The sequence below is a fragment of the Glycine max genome, chromosome 11 (genome assembly GCF_000004515.6).
Source record: "Glycine max cultivar Williams 82 chromosome 11, Glycine_max_v4.0, whole genome shotgun sequence".
In the NCBI taxonomy this organism is placed as follows: domain Eukaryota; kingdom Viridiplantae; phylum Streptophyta; class Magnoliopsida; order Fabales; family Fabaceae; genus Glycine; species Glycine max.
Window position 1 is genome coordinate 19997001 of NC_038247.2, and position 16695 is coordinate 20013695.

At 33.9% G+C, this 16695-nt stretch overlaps 1 pseudogene; it reads right to left on the reverse strand.

Moving 5' to 3' along the window:
- Positions 1–598: 598 nt before the first annotated feature.
- Positions 599–13682, reverse strand: LOC106795039 (uncharacterized; annotated as a pseudogene).
- Positions 13683–16695: the final 3013 nt, after the last annotated feature.

Consider the following 16695-nt stretch of genomic DNA (forward strand, 5'->3'; position numbering starts at 1 on the left):
ACTAAATATTGTATTTTCATCTTTCAAGGATGCATTTGTCAGCGGAGTCGGAAGACGAAAAGTCAAAAAAAAATATTATGACAAATATGTCCACATACTGGCAATCCACGTTGACAATCATTTCAGTAACAAATTTGTCCTTCTGTGCCACGTAGGCGACTTTATTAACGATGACAGACAGAAGTTAATGGCAGGATATATTTGTCACACTTTTTACACTTTCAGAGACTAAATTTTGTATTTTCATTTTTCAGGGACACATTTATCAGCGAATTACACATTGAGGGACAAAAGTGACTATTTACCCTAAAAATTAAAAACAGTAAAATTTAAAATGATAAACTGGGTAAAATTTGTATCAATTTATTCACTCTTTTATCTTTTACAAGTATTTGCATTCATTTTATTAACAAAATAGACTTAATTAAGTTTTTCATACTTAGAAAATAGATCATTTTCATATTACTATCTTACATTCATTTTTTTTCAACTAAGTACTTGAAAAAATTTATGTTTCAATTTAGTATCTACCATTAATCTCCTTCTATTAAGTGATGATGTGACAGACAGAGTGTTACATCATCAAGCCTAATCATTATCATATCATCACCTTCTCCCCCTTCTCCTTCTTCCCTTTCTCCCCTTCTTTCGCTTTTCCAACGGAAACCACCACCGTCGAAAGACACCATTGTGTCGTCCAACCCTTTCTCCCCTTCTTCCTCGTATCCAACAGAAAATAACCCACCCCAATAACAAGGGAATTTGAATCATTAGATGCCAACCAATTAACAGTGCCACTAACAAATTTCCTTGATTCATCAAAAGGAACCCCAAAAGGAAACTCTTGAATCCTCCTCCACAAATCGGTACCCAGCATGAGAACCTTCACTTGAGTTTTGTATCCACCATCACATTCATAGCAAAAAACTGCCACCACCTTGTAACTATCAGGAAAACAATTATAACCAAATCCATGTATCATATAACTACCTTTGCACCGTTCATTATCTAGAGGCGGCAATTTCTTGAATTTCCCAATGGAAGGGTTCCATAAAAGAGCAGAACATTGATCAACCGTGAAACAGAGAATGTCGTCACAAGAGCCAACGATGAAATCATAATGGTTTTAGTTGTTGAAAGGGTACCTAAGCTCTGTTGTGTTAATGGTAATGGCGTTGAACACATCGGAGAGAGGGTAAGCTCAAAGAATGAATTTGCGTGTGGGATTCATGAAGCTTGCAATGAGGCATATAGCCCTTGGTGAGTTGTGAAGGTGGTTCTTGGTGAATTAGGGATGTGAAATTAGGGATTTCCAGGACTTGCATATGCGTCAGAGATGAAAAACGAATTTTACATGGAGTCGCTGAAGGATTTCCTTGATGAGCTCAATATGAAAGGTGTGAGGGTGTGAAGAAGATGATGTCAGGATTTGTTGGCGTGATTTGGTGGAGGTGATGAATCGCTACCTCTTGATTTGTATTTATGTTGGTAGCGTAAGGTGGGTTTTTTTCTATTGGATAATGGGAAAAAGGGGAGAAAGGGTTGGATGGCGCGGTAGTGGCGGTTTACGACGGCGATGATGGTTTCCGTTGGAGAAAGGAAAAAAAAGGGAGAAAGGGAAAGGTGATGACATGGCAGTGATTAGGTTTGATGACGTGATACTTCGTCTGCATGTCATCACTTAATAGAAGAGGACTAAGGGCAGGTACTAAATTAAAACAAAAAAATTTCAGGAACTTAGTTGAAAAAAATGAATGTTAGGTAGTAATATGAAAATGGCCTAATTTCCAAGCATGAAAAACTTAATTAAGCCATTTAAATCTATTTTTTATGGGGGCAAAAAAAAATATTTACTCAATATATTTTAGTAACAAAAATTACTTTGTGGGAGCAATTGTTCCCACTATCCTCCATGTAGATCCGCTAGTGTGTATGTCACTTTGTGATCTCAAAAACTCATGATTGTGATCAAATTACCATGCTCTAAAATGATGTGTTGCTTTTCTTTGAAAATATAAACATTTTTCTTTGGTAATATAAACAAAAAATCAATCATCTTAACCACTAGATAATTATGTGGTAGCATACTTGAATTCATAATGACATGCTATTCTTAGGAGTCGTGCAATTTTGTGTGATTTGGTGTTCTAGCTCTATATGTACATCAATACATGTATGTATATAAACACACATGCTCCTTTAATTTATCAATTATGAAAAAATATTTTATTTAATATAATTTTTCCAATCACAAAAACCCATGGACAATTAAATGCAATTTAAATAATTAAATTTTTAGGACAATACCCACGCTCAAAAAATAAAAAATAAAAAATATTTTTATTTTGAGCACATGTTTTTCTAGTCTATGTATACCTTATTTTTATCACAAATTATTTTTCTTGGATAAAAAAGAATTGTAGTTTTTCCAATATTCTAATAATTATATAATTGTTGGGAAGATTTTAGAATTCTGTTGAGATAGGGAAATTCAGATGATAGAAAGAGAAGAGAGATATCACAAAGTATTAGTTTATTGAGAATAAAAGAATTATAAAAAAAAGTTCAGAGTCCTCTTTGAATTTAGGATACAAAGCTCCTTATAAATGAAATAACAACTAATATCTAACCGAAAACAATTACAACTGAAAAAAAGAAAATAATTATAGTTACAACACAACATATGTTAATGAACCACCAGACTTGAGGCTCCACCAGATCCATAAGACAAGAGTATTGGGCTAAATGCCCAATGTTGTCATCCACCCTATCATCCATCGTCCAATAATCAACAATATCCACCTTGGTTCAATAAGATTTATAAATTATAGGTAACTAAGTTCATCTCCAGCCATCTACGTAAAGTAGATCCAGACAGTGCATGAACTTGCTTCTTGGAATAGGCTTCATGAACATATCAGTTGGATTCTCCCTCGTATCAATTTTTGGTTCTTAAACCTCTTCTTAGTACAAATGAAGTGGTATTTGATATCAATGTGTTGAATAAACTGAGAGAGAGAGAGAGAGAGAGAGAGAAAGAAGGAAGAGAAAACTTGTTGAACAGAAAGGTTGATTTTGTTAATTATCAAAGTTAATTATAGAAGGTTACAAAAGAGGTATATATAAACCTTTGTTACTGTAACAGATTGTAACTAACTAACAGATTTGTAACTAACTAATAAAACCTAACCAACTCTAACTGATTCTAACCAACTCTAAGATAGGTGTTGTTAGCAAAAGCTAACAGTCCTTACAATTTAGTTTATTGTTTTCACAATTGACTAATAGCATACTCTAATACAATGTGCTTAGTCCTCTCATGATGGACTTGATCCTTGGCTAAACAAGTTACACTTAGATTGTCATAAAAAATAAGTCTTTTCCTCTAGAAACCCAAGATTTCTAATCAAACCCTTAAGCCAGATCTCTTCCTTTATTGTTTCTCCCAGAGCCATGTACTTTGCCTCTGTAATGGATAAAGTCACTGTATGCTAAAGTGTTTCCATCCAACTGACAGGGGAGTTGCCAATTGTTAACATGTACTCACAAATCTCCTTCCATTCAAAACATTGATAGAATCTGAGTAACCAGCAAGAGCATAACACGTGTGCCCATGCTAGACGGGTCCAATATTAGTTGTACCTTTAAGGTACATGAATATACATTTCAAAACTTGCCAATCTTTCTTCCTATGATTACCTATATACCTACTCACAACACTAATTTCTTATGCTAGGTTCGGTTTGGTGCATACCATGATGGAGGTGCAACCAGCCCGTCTAATGATCCTTTACAAGGGATTGGAGGTCCTATGATAAGGTCCAAGACTAAGAAGATGAAGCAAGCATTGCACGGTCGGATTCTAAAGATCAAAGACAAAGAAGACCAATGTGAACTAAGGGTTGCACCTAATTGAGTCACTCCCCTACAAGTTGATGAAGATGTCTTGAGGTCAACTTGAAGAATCACTTTGGGAAGCCCAATTTACCAGACAAGAAGCATCCATGGGTTGAGTTGATCAATTTTGGTGGACCAATAATATTGGGCTGATTAGATAATAATTAAGCCCAACATGAATGACCTTTTATTGTTATTTTTATGTCTTTTAATTATTATATTAGTTATTAGGCCTTGGGCCTAAATTAGGGTTACTAGTAGGAGTATAAATAGACTGCTTGAAGACTTTGTTGGAAGAATTGGAAGATTAATGAAATTTGAGAGTTTTTCCATTGTTCTTGGGTTAAGAACTGATAGTGTTGGTTCTATCAGTAGGTCACGATTAGGGTCAATCATAAAAAGTTCCCTAATTGCTTTTAATGTTTTGAGAGAAAATAAATTGTATGTCAATCTTAAAAAATTTTCTTTTTGCGTTGAATTTGTTGTGTTCTTGGGTTTTGTCATTAGCTCAAAAGTATGGATGAAGAAAAAAGGTAAAGACAATTAGTGAATGGCCTATACCTAAGAATGCTAATGAGGTGAGAATTTTTCATGGTTTAGCAAGTTTTTATAGAAGATTTGTGAAGAACTTTAGTTCACTTGCTGCACCTTTAAATGAACTTGTCAAAAAGAATTTGTCATTAGGGAACATTAGGTGAAACTAGTCCATCTAATGATCCTTTACAGTCCAAGACTAAGAGGATGAAGCAAGTATTTCAAGGTTTAATTCTAAAGATCAAAGACAAAGAAGACCAATTTGAACTAAGGGTACCTAATTGAGTCATTCCCCTACAAGTTGATGAAGATGTCTTGAGGCCAACTTGAAGAATCACTTTGGGAAGCCCAATTTACAAGACAAGAAGCATCCATGGGCTGAGTTAATCAATTTTGGTAATATTAGGCTAATTAGATAATAATTAAGCCAAATGCACGACCTTTTATTGTTATTTTTAAGTCTTTTAATTATTATATTAGTTATTAGGCCCTGGGCCTAAATTAAAGTTATTAGTAGGAGTATAAATAGACTCCTTAAAGACTTTGTTGGAAGAATTAGAAGATTAATGAAATTTGAGAGTTTCTCTATTGTAAGAATTTTTCCTTTGTTCTCTGGTTAAGAAATGATAGTGTTGGTTCTATTGGCAATTCGCGGTTAGGGTCAAGTTCCTTCCTTTTATACTTTTTTTCAAGACAATCATAAGTATTCTCTTATCATACCATAACATACATAAGACTACCTACAACACTTGCATAAGAAACACAAGACATGTATTCTTTCTTTGGTTCTGACTGAGTAGTATTGAGTTCAAATAGATGAATGGATGTTATTAGAGGGGTACATACTTGTTTTGCAGATGTCATCCCAAAACGTTTCAATACTTTCGAAATGTATTTCTTTTGACACAAAAAGAGTTTCTCCTGGACTCGATCCCTTTTGAACTCCATGCCCTGAATTTTTTCAGGAGCTACCATGTCCTTCATTTCAAATTCACTATCGATTAATGACTTCAGCTTCTAAATTGCCAATAAATTTTGAGATGCTATAAGCACGTCGTCCACATAAAGTAATAGATAGATGTGGAAACCATAGTCCATCTTGCTATGATAGACGCATAAGCCATAGGGACTTCTAATGTACCCATCGAATCTCTTGTACCACTGCTTTGATGTTTGCTTCAGCCCATAAAGAGACATCTTCAATCTACAGACAAAATTTTCCTTTTCTTCCACCTCAAACCTTTAAGTTGTTGCATTAGAATATCTTCCTCCAATCTTCCATGGAGAAACCAGTTTTGAGATCTAGTTGTTCTAACTCCATATTTAGAGTTGCCACTAAGGCCAACAAAACACATATGGAAGTATGTCAAACTACTAGATAGAATATCTCATTGTAGTTCACTTTTTCTCTCTAGCTATAGCCTTTAGCTACCAAACATGTTTTATAGCAGACGACTTCTTTTGGTGGATGATCCATATTTCTTCTTGAAGATCCACTTGCATCCCACTACTTGTCTTCCTTTAGGTTGCTCAACTAAATCCCAAGCCTGGTTCTTCTGAAGGGATTCCATCTCTTAATATGTAGCTATTATCCACTCCTCAGCTTCAGAATAGGAAATTGCTTCCTGATAAGTGGACGGTTTGAATGAATCAATGTCTTCTGCTACCTATAGTGCATAAGACAATATATCAAAGCCATATCTTTTAAGAGCTTTGATTTGCCTATGTGACTTTTCTAAGTGTTGTGGTCTTGGGATGCTTTGGATGATTTTAACTTGTCTAGTCAGTCCCCTCAACTAGTGTTGTATTGTGATATTGAGGGTGCATTTGAAGATCTTGATCAGCCTCATCATGTGCTTAAAACTGCTTCTAATCACTAATGTTTCTGATTGTGGAATTCTCAAACTCCACCTACTTAGGGACATCCTTAGCCTTGCCCAAATCCTCACCTGATTGAGAATATAGCATAGAGAGGTTGTCAAAGATGACATCTCTACTCAAAATGACTTTTCTTTTAGATGGAGACCAAACTCAAAACCATTTGACTTCATCTCTATAGCCCATAAAGAATCCCATCTTTGTTCTGGGCTCCAGCTTACCTTCACTTACGTAATAGTATGAAGGACATCCAAACACCTTCAACATTGAGTATTCAACTAGTTTGTTAGATCGTACCTTAATAGGGATCTTAAAGTCTATGGAAATGGACAATGAGTAATTCACAAGATAACATGTTGTGCTGATTGCCGCAGCCCAAAAACTCTTTTTCAAGCCTGAATTAGATATCTTGCATTTGGCCCTTTTCCAACAAGGTCTTGTTCATTCTTTCAGCTACTTCATTTTATTGTGGAGTATAGCATACAATACAATGTCTTGCTATGCCTTCCCATAGACACAGGTGCTCACAAAATTGAAGGGGTTTCACCTTGTGATTTCCAACTAAGCCTTTCCTGCTTAGAATATCCAGACATTTTTCACTCATGTGGCCCAAATGCAAATGCCATAGACAATTATAATGGATGAGCAATTGGATGCATGGCTCCCTGATTATGAAACAGTAGAGACAAAACCTATCACAATGGACTCTTGAAGGATAAAGAAATTTTCTTTCTTGGTCCCCTGCATTACCATAGACTTATCTTTCCCTCTAATTTGCATAACTCAAGCTTCAACCTAGTCAGAAAAAACTTTGAATCCATGGCACCCACAAATACGAGATTTTTTTTAAGCTCTAGAATGTGACGAACTTTAGTTAAGGTTCTAACAACACCATCATGCATTCTAATTTGTATAGAACCTATACTAACATATTTACAAGGAGCATCGTTACCCATGAAACCACAAGACTTTTTACCATATGCCACAATCCAATGTTTGTGTGGATACATATGATAAGAACAGCTTGAGTCCAATACCCATTGTTCAGAGTGTTGTTGTAGTTATTTACCAACATCTAGAACCAAACCATTTTCCGTTGAGGAGTCATTTTGAACAAGAGTAACAAAAAAAATCTTTCTTTGCTTCCTTTGGACAGTCTCGTTTCCAATGACCTGATTCTTTGTAGTAATTGCATATGCCCTTAGGATCAACTTTAGTCTTCTTGTCACCTTTGCCTTTTTTCTTCTTTTGCCCTTTAATAGAATCAGTCAACAATAATCCAGACACATAGGCTTTATCACCATTCCCAGATGCCCTTAGTCGAAGCTATCCAGAATAAAGATTGGGCTTGACTTCCTCAAGTGTAATTAAGTCCTTGCCTAAACATCTCATAGCAGGGAGGGAAAGAGGCTAACATAATAATTGACAACTTCGTCTTCCATCTTGACATCAATGTCACGAAGCTCCATTAGAACAAAGTTTAGTTCATCAAGATGTTCCTTCAGTGGCGTCTCTTCCCTCATTCAGAAGCCAAACAAAAATTGTTTCAAAAGCAATTTGTTGCAAATTGATTTCGTCATCAAAAGTTTCTCCAATTTGAGTCAAAGCCTTACAACGATCAGTTCTTTAGAAACTACATAAAGAACCTCATCAGATAGAGATAAAAAGATTAGAGAATAAGTGTTTTCCTCTTGTAATTCAATTACAAACTTATCAATCTTCAATGATTAACTAGAGAGAGGAGTCCAGATGTCTTATTCTTTCAACAAGGCTTGCATCTTGACATGTCAAAGGTTGAAGCTATTCTTCCCTATGAATTTCTCAATCTTGATTGTGTTGACCATCTACTTGATAAAATCTTAAAGATGCAACATGAACAAATAACAAACATAATGGTTGATCACTAATGACTAGATCAACCACGAAACAGATGCAAAATTGATCTTAAACTGAAGCTCTAGATACCAATTTATTGGGAAGATTCAAGAAATTCTATTCAAATAGGAAAGTTTAGATGATAGAAAGATAACAGAGATATCACGAAAAGTGTTAGTTTCTTGCAAATAACAAAATTACAATGAAATGGATCAAAGTCCTCTTTGAATGTAGGATACAAAGCTCCTTATAAAAGAGACAATAACTAATTGTCTAACCGAAAATGATTATAACCAAAAACAATTACAATTACAATACAACCTATGTTAATGAACCATCAGATTGGACACTCCACTTGATGACAGAAGATTAGACAACCAATACAAAAGAAAAGAATATTGGACTGGACGACCAAGGTTATCGTCCACCCTATCGTTCATAGTCCAATAACCAACAATGATCCTTGAGGAGCTATACATAGGGGAAAAAATCTATAAAATATTCTAAAGTAAGCAAGTCATCCTTCTCTTAATATATATATATATATATATATATATATATATATATATATATATTCACTATGAAACTTTTTAGATATAAAAGTAATAAACTTATTACTTTAAGCTTTTAGCTATTTCTATTACTAATTTTCTTTTGTAATCTCTTTTTATCCCAATTCATTGAGTAAATAATAGTGAGTAAAGTGATATTTGACAACATAATTTTCTTGAGATCCGTACTATTTTCTAAACTTTTACTTTTGTCATGTGATATAATGCACACATCAAATTTACCAACCAATAAACACAATCTACTTTAGACAGACCCACAACTAATAACGTGTTTGATTTTACACGTTTGTTCAAAACTAATCCACGTCCATCAGAAGCTAATACACATAACTTCTACGTTAGATCACATGGTAAAAAAATTTGGATATATCCATGTTGTTAAATATATATGTTCCAAACGCACACTTAAGTTACTTCAATTGAGGAGTCCAATCCGGTCACTTACACTTTTTACTTATTTGGGTTCTGAGTTTCATTTTCTTTTTTTATCATTAGATTATTAACACAAAAATGAAAAGCATATTGATAATTTAAAATTTTATCAAGTTCCTCACGTAAAATAGGTCAAATTAAGCCAAAGTAACAACAAAATTTTACTAATCTTTGGTAAGTGTGTGTTAACTCGTTGGCAAGTGCACCAAATTGTCACAAGTAGTAAAGTACTTGGAAGTCTGAGTGTCGAATTCACAGGGACCTTGTTTATACTTAGACTAATGCAAATCCAATTTTTTCACGCAAGAGATAAGAGATTTAAAATAACAAATAAAGAAAGATAAATGATAAGGTAAAGAAAAGATAAAAGATGTAAAGATAAAATTAGAAGATAAAGAAAAGACAAAAGAATTAAAGATAAAATTAAAAGATAAAGAAAAAGATAAAAGATTTAGATAAAAGAAAGATAAGATAATGTTGGTAACTGACTTGCCTAGCCTACCTAGGATGTATGAGTTTATGATTTTTTCTTTACCAATTCAGGTTATTCTATCCTACCCACAACTATTCATTTACTTGCCCCTGATGCCTCACGATGACAAGTCTATTTTACTTATCTATCTCCCAAATGCCTTTGCAAAAACTCAATAGGTAAAATGCATGAAGTTCTAATCCTAGATGTTTGCTTTGACGCATGAGCATAATACAATCGCTTTATGTCTAACAACCATTTTATTATGATATCTTTTCTTCTTGTTCTATTAGAAGTTATCCTCTCCCGAGCGTCTAACCCCTAAAACTAATGCATGCATATTTTCTTTAAATCTTATTTAGAAGTTACCTTCTCCCGATCATCTAACCCCTAACAGAATATATAAAGATGAGTATGCAAGATAAATCCTGGTATTGCATTGATAAATAGTGAAGAGTACATCATACATCACATTGGCTTCTAGGCCTGTCAGGCCCTAACTAAGGGTTTAGCCTCTTGAGGGCTTTACAACGAGAAGGGGGTGAAAGAAAGGGAGTAAATGAAACCCCTAGGTGAGGGGGTTCTGTCGTGGTGAGTTGTTCTCCTTGGACTGGCTCTCTTTATAGTTGCTGAAGTGGGCTTTGGGCCTTCGTAGGCGCGCTTAGCTCGACACCCCCTCGCTCAGCGCGCACGCATGTTGCAGGCTTAGCGTGTGCTTTTGTTGGATCGCGAGCTTAGCGCGCGTGCTGCAGGCTTAGCACGTGCTTCTGTTGGATCGCGTGTTGCAGGCTTTGCGCGTGACGCGCGCTGAGCGCACGTATTGGGCTGGGTCTGCTTTAGATTTTCTTCTTTTCTTCAATTTTTCTGACCTTTTTGCTTGTTACACCTCCCGTTTTTATATCTGCAGCCAAAATTTAACAAATCATCAATTCTTTAATATTTAAGCGCAAATAACTGTTAAATAATTATTTTTAAAGACAATTTTATCTTATTTTCTATTATCAAAATATAATTATTTAGCAGTTAAGATAATCTCATTTTCATGTCAATTTTTGCAAGTTCTAGGCGAGAAAAACTGATCATAAAATTAATCCTCACTATATACGAAGGAGAACAACCTATCATGCTGAGATTCGTACACGAGGTACATTAGAATTATTAATATAATATTTCACTGCTAATTTTATATCTAACATGATTAATAATATGACAATTTTATGTTAGTTTAAAATTTTACTTAAGTTAATATTGTTATTTATATAACATTTTTCATTTTATGTTTTGTATAATATTGAAAATATATATTCAATTATTATTAATTCAATCATGATTAAGTCATAATTAAATTAATAAAATTTAAATTTGTTTTTAGTTTATCATTTTACCAAACGTTTTTAGTTTATGAAAATATGATTAAATCTAAGTTTATTCTTTCAATAATTTTTATTGGTTTTGATTTATATAAATTTTATAATTTTTTTAGAAAATATATCATTACTTAATGGTAATGTTTTTTAATTCTATTATTATTGTAGATACTATTTTTGTTCGGACAAACTAAAAAATGTGTAAGAAAAGAGAAAATTTAAAAAGAAAATTAGCAAAAAAATAAAAAGACGAGTCATTTAATTTCAAAATCCAATCTTGTTTCTTTTCCATTTCCGAAATTTGCAACTCAATGAGATTTATTAAAAAAATACAAAAATATAAACAGAAAAAGAAATACAAAAAAAAAAAAAAAGGAGTTCAGATTATAAAAAAAAAAAAAAGGAAAGGAAAAAGAAAAAGAAAAAGAAACAGCACAATGCAGCATCGAGGGCTTTTTTCATAGTGCTCCCAAAGCACCCTTCTCCATGTCTCCTGCACCAACCCCCTTTTGGTCCAAACCAGCACAAACCATTTTAGCCATCAACCAAACCACACTCATATATATACCTTCTCCACGCCAAACCTTGAAGTTCAACTGCTGAGTGCCGACAAACCCCAGAAGCCAAGAGACCAGGTGTTGTACCATCAACTTTTGCATCAAATTGAAGAAAAAGGTTGGTTGGGTGGTTAAGAAGGAAAAAAAGTTTGCGGGTTCAATTCTTTTTATTAATAAAAACTGATAAATTAACAATTAATATTTATTGATAAAAAAATAAAAAATAAAAGATAAGAAAGGTTTTAAACGTGGATCGCAATTGCGTTACAGTTTGGTCGTATTTATTGATATCACCACAAATTACAGACCTAGATGACGGATGGGATTTCAATTATGGTTGCATTCGCCGTCATAAACACTTAAAAAAAACCTTGATTTTACAGCCTAAATCACGATCCTGGACCGTTTTTATAAAAGCTTGAGGGTGAGCAATGTAATGTGTATTCTAAAATCTGCACCTCTGCTGCTACATCGTCCTTTTTCTCTTTTTTCTGTTTTTGAATCCTTTTTCCCTCTTATTATATTCACTTTTATTCTGTTATATTCGGTTATGGTGTGCATATGGAATGTCTACTGCCGGTGTGTGCTGAAGCCATGCGATTCCTATGATTTTCTTTTTATTATTCTTCATTTTGTTGTTATTTTATTATATTTAACATGTTTTTGTTATTATATCTTTACGTATGTAGAAACTATCATTAAAGGAAATAGTTACAAAAATTTTAAATAAAATATTGGTGAAGTTTTAGTGAAGTAAAATTTCTAAAATTAAGTATTTATAATCTAACTCAAAATAGAAAATTTTAATTTTCAATGGAAAAAGGGGTTGATTGGATTTACATCTTTTCCATCTTCTCAAATTTTGGGGATACAAATTTTACGATAACTTGGTGCACTTAAATTTCTGGCTTGATCAATTTGAATCATAACAATGATAAAATTTTAATTAGAGGAATGATTAACTAAATGTGACATCTTCTTAATCCTGAGCTTTTAGAACACCCACAAATTCATTAAACTTGACGACTTGATGTTTTAAAACTTCTCTCTAAATTAAAACTATTAAATCAAATTAAATTGTTACAAATTAACAATTTCAGAAGTAAATAAAAAACATAATATCTACACACAAATTATTTTTACAAAATAATTATGTAGCTTTAATTTTCCATTACACCTAAAGATATGTATGAACAGGAGATTAGGAGATCATTCTTGTCGAGCCAAAAATGAAAAATAATATTAATCCTTCTTTTTCATAATAATAAAATAGAATTTGAATTTCATCAAAAATAAAATAAATACACACAAATCCTTTTTTTTAATTAGTTTTGGGTGAGATAATTATTTTAAAATCTATAAATAATTTACTTAATTAATTAGAGATAACTGTCTTAGGACAATCATGGTAGGATACTAACACCTTAGACATAATTAACTCTTGAACTCATTTTTATTTTTTTTTTAAATCATTTTAAAGAATTTTTCATAATTTTTCTTAATAAACTATGGTGGTCACTTATCTGATTTTAACTTATTTTTTTGTTGTACTTCCTCGACTCGGTTGTGACATATTTTGGTGGATTACTTAATCACAATGTGATATACACTACTACAAAAGCGCTTATCTACAACGATGTTTCTAAGACGGTTTTGAAGGACCATCTTAGAATAGGAGGTGGTGACAATTTTGTAATTCAGGAGAAAAATGTTTTCTACGTCGCACATTTTAAGGCGGTTACAAAGAACTGTCTTAGAATGTAACTTGGTGGCAATCTTATAATTATCATAAATTAGACAATGACGGTTATCGCCTTAGCCCGTCTTCGTATACACTACTAATATTGCGTCCCCGGCCTTGGCCCGTAGCTACGTGAACTTTCGAAGCAGAATATTCAAACACTCTAGCCGCTGCTCCACCGTGTTGTGCCCTAGGTTACGCCGTTAGCACTGTCTCCCTCAAAGTCATCTCTCACCGTGAAGCACTGTACCCTAATCCCCTCTGTCCCTGAAACCCCTCTCTCCCAGAAGCACTAGAGCTCACGCCGTTAGCACAGTCTCCCTCAAAGTGAGCTCGCGCCATGACCCACTTGGCCATATTGAAACACTATAGCTGCGTCTTAGGTCGTCCTACAAGTAAGTCATCAAACGCTCTGTTCCTCAAATGCTTACATATGAAAGTTTGATGAATTTGATTATGTTGTTCTTGCTCATTTGTATATAAATATATGTGTTATTGTGTTTGTTGGTGGGTGCATGGGTGACTTTGTATTTTGTCTGTGTGAGTTTGTTTTTGTGTGTGTGGACAATGATAAGGAGTACTGAACAGTAAAGATTCTTAATTAGTCAAATTTTTAGGTTACGTTTTTTTGTTTCTTTTTAATTTTTGTTTGTTTTTAATTTTTAATTTATACACTTTTGAAGGCATATCATGTTGTTTGCATAATTAGTACATAATCTTAGAGAGAGTATGATAGCTAATGATTTGTTGACACCCTTATTATGAGTAGCATTAAGCCTCCTCCTTTTCTTAACATCTGTTTGAGCTTATTAAGATTTGATCTCTTCTATAGTTTGTAGCTCAATACTGACAAATGACTTGTGTTTCCCCTTATATCCACAACAAGCGCTAGGTTCCCTGTTAGCAAGTGATTATGCCACCCACTATGCACCAAATTATTGGTCTCAATAATCAAGCTCTAACCCACAAGACACCCCTGCTTAGATCTAACCAAGATTTTAACAACAACCTTTCAATCTACTTGCACCTACACCGTTTGACTCCCAATATGCTTTGTAAGACCCAAATAAACCCCACACAACGGCAGCATGATGGTAGAAGTAGTACCAATATTCTTTGCAAAATGAAACACCTAAGTACTATGATGAAGCAATAGGTAGTGAAGATGATTAGTCAGACACAATAGGTGGAACAATGGGAAAAATAGTAAGAGGAATGGTATTAGGTTGAGACTTAGTTACAGTAGCAGGTTTGGAAGGGAAAATAGTAGGGTAGTGATACTTTGACTCATTAAATAAAACATCTTTGGAGATTTAAATTCTCCCATTAGAAGCTAAACATTTATAGCCCTTATGTGAGTAGGAGTGGCCCAAAAATACACACTCCTGTGACTTGTATTGAAGCTTATGGCAGTTGTAGTATTTGTATACTCTAAGGCAGCTTCTAGGGTGTACATCTTAATCTATGTGGATGATATCATAATCACGGGAAATGACTCTAAACTAATTCAAACACTTGTGACTCAACTAAACATTTTCCTTAAAAGATGTTGGAGATCTTGATTATTTTCTAGGGATTGAAGTCTCTCATTATACAGATGGGTCTCTTACTCTCACTCAATCCAAGTATCTTAGGAATTTACTAGCAAAGACAACGATGGACGAGGTTAATCCTATTGCTTCTCCTATGGTTGGAGGCTGCAAATTATCTAAATCTGGTTCAGAAACATTCTCAGATCCTACACTTTATAGGTCTGTGGTTGGTGCACTGCAGTATGCCACTATAACAAGACCAAAATTATGTTTCTCTGTAAATAAGGTGTGTCAATTTATGTTTAACCCTTTCGAACAGCATTGGCAAGCGGTCAAGAGAATTATCAGATATCTGAATGGGACTCTAATTCCGGGATTAAGGTTACAGCCTTCTAAATCTTCAAATTTTTTGTCCAAGCATACTGTCTTGCTAACTGGCCCTCAGACCCAGATGATAGGCAATCAAATTCAAGAGCAGCAATCTTTTTGGGACGTAATCTAGTGTTGTGGTGGTCTAAAAAATAGAAAGTTATGGCTAGATTCAGTACAGAAGCAGAGTATAAAAGCCTTGCTCTTGCTTCTACTGAAGTAACTTGGATTCAGACCTTGTTGTCTGAATAACAAGTGAGACACACTACACCAGTGGTCTTCTATGATAACATTAGCACAGTGGCTCTGGCTCACAACCCAGTTCTGCACTCCATAACCAAGCATAATGGAGCTAGACTTGTTTTTTGTTAGAGAAAAGTTTATGGATTGTCTTCAAGTAATTCATGTTCCTGATGTTGACCAATATGATAACATCCTCACCGAATTTGTCTTCTTCCTCTTTGCAGAATTTAGTTGTATAACACTCATGAACTTGAAAAAGGCCCCTTAAAATCTTATTCTGGCTGCTTAATTCAATCTTTTTTGTAAAGGTAACCATTGCACATCTATTCCAAACTAATATCAAAATTTCCCTAATTATGTAAATATTCCAAGTTCACAAACCTCTGGCCTACTATTTTCAAAAGTCATGATCACAAACTTACAACAGTTGAGTGGTAAATTCCAAACTTAACTTGGTTCTACTTGTCTATAATATATTATGGGTTTGTAACATTATTTATTTGACAGTTTTTTGCTTCTAGAAACAAAATATGTGTGGTAACATTTTCTGATAAGGCATAACCTCATCTGCTACTTGCCTTAGGTGTCTCTTGACATAAACTTTAGTGACCTTAGGCCACTGGTCTACATGAAATCTCCTCCCTTCAAACCTGACATGTCTCCACCCCATCATGTAAATTGAATGAATAACTGTTCATGGAAATCAACCTCATATGAACTTGTAATTTATTAAAATTTGTTTTTTAACCTAAAACCAATTTGCTATACTTTGTTTAAACATCCTTTAACTTTCTATACTTTGTTTCAAGATCCTTTAATGTTTTTTAACCCATATAGTTCACACTAAGAAAGCTATTGTTGTTGTGATTCAGTTGAATGCAATTGTTCCATTGTATGCATAATCTTTGATGTGTTGTGTAGGCTCTGCACCCTATTAGCAACCTTGTAAATCTTAAGACAAGAATAGGAATTGGTCAGGGTTGTTTTGGATATATACATCTTGCTATTCTTGGTTAGTCATGCTTGTAAGACTCGGTTACTGAAACATAAGTGTGTACTGTTCACAGTTTTAAAATTTATATTGGTGCTTTAATCAACATTGTACTGCTTTAATCAACACTTAGTTTGATTGGCCATAATTTGTAGGCTGCATTAGCAGGGATCAGTTTGGCTTAATTTCTTATAATACGGGTTGTGACATAGGTGAAAAGAGATCGAGATGCTAC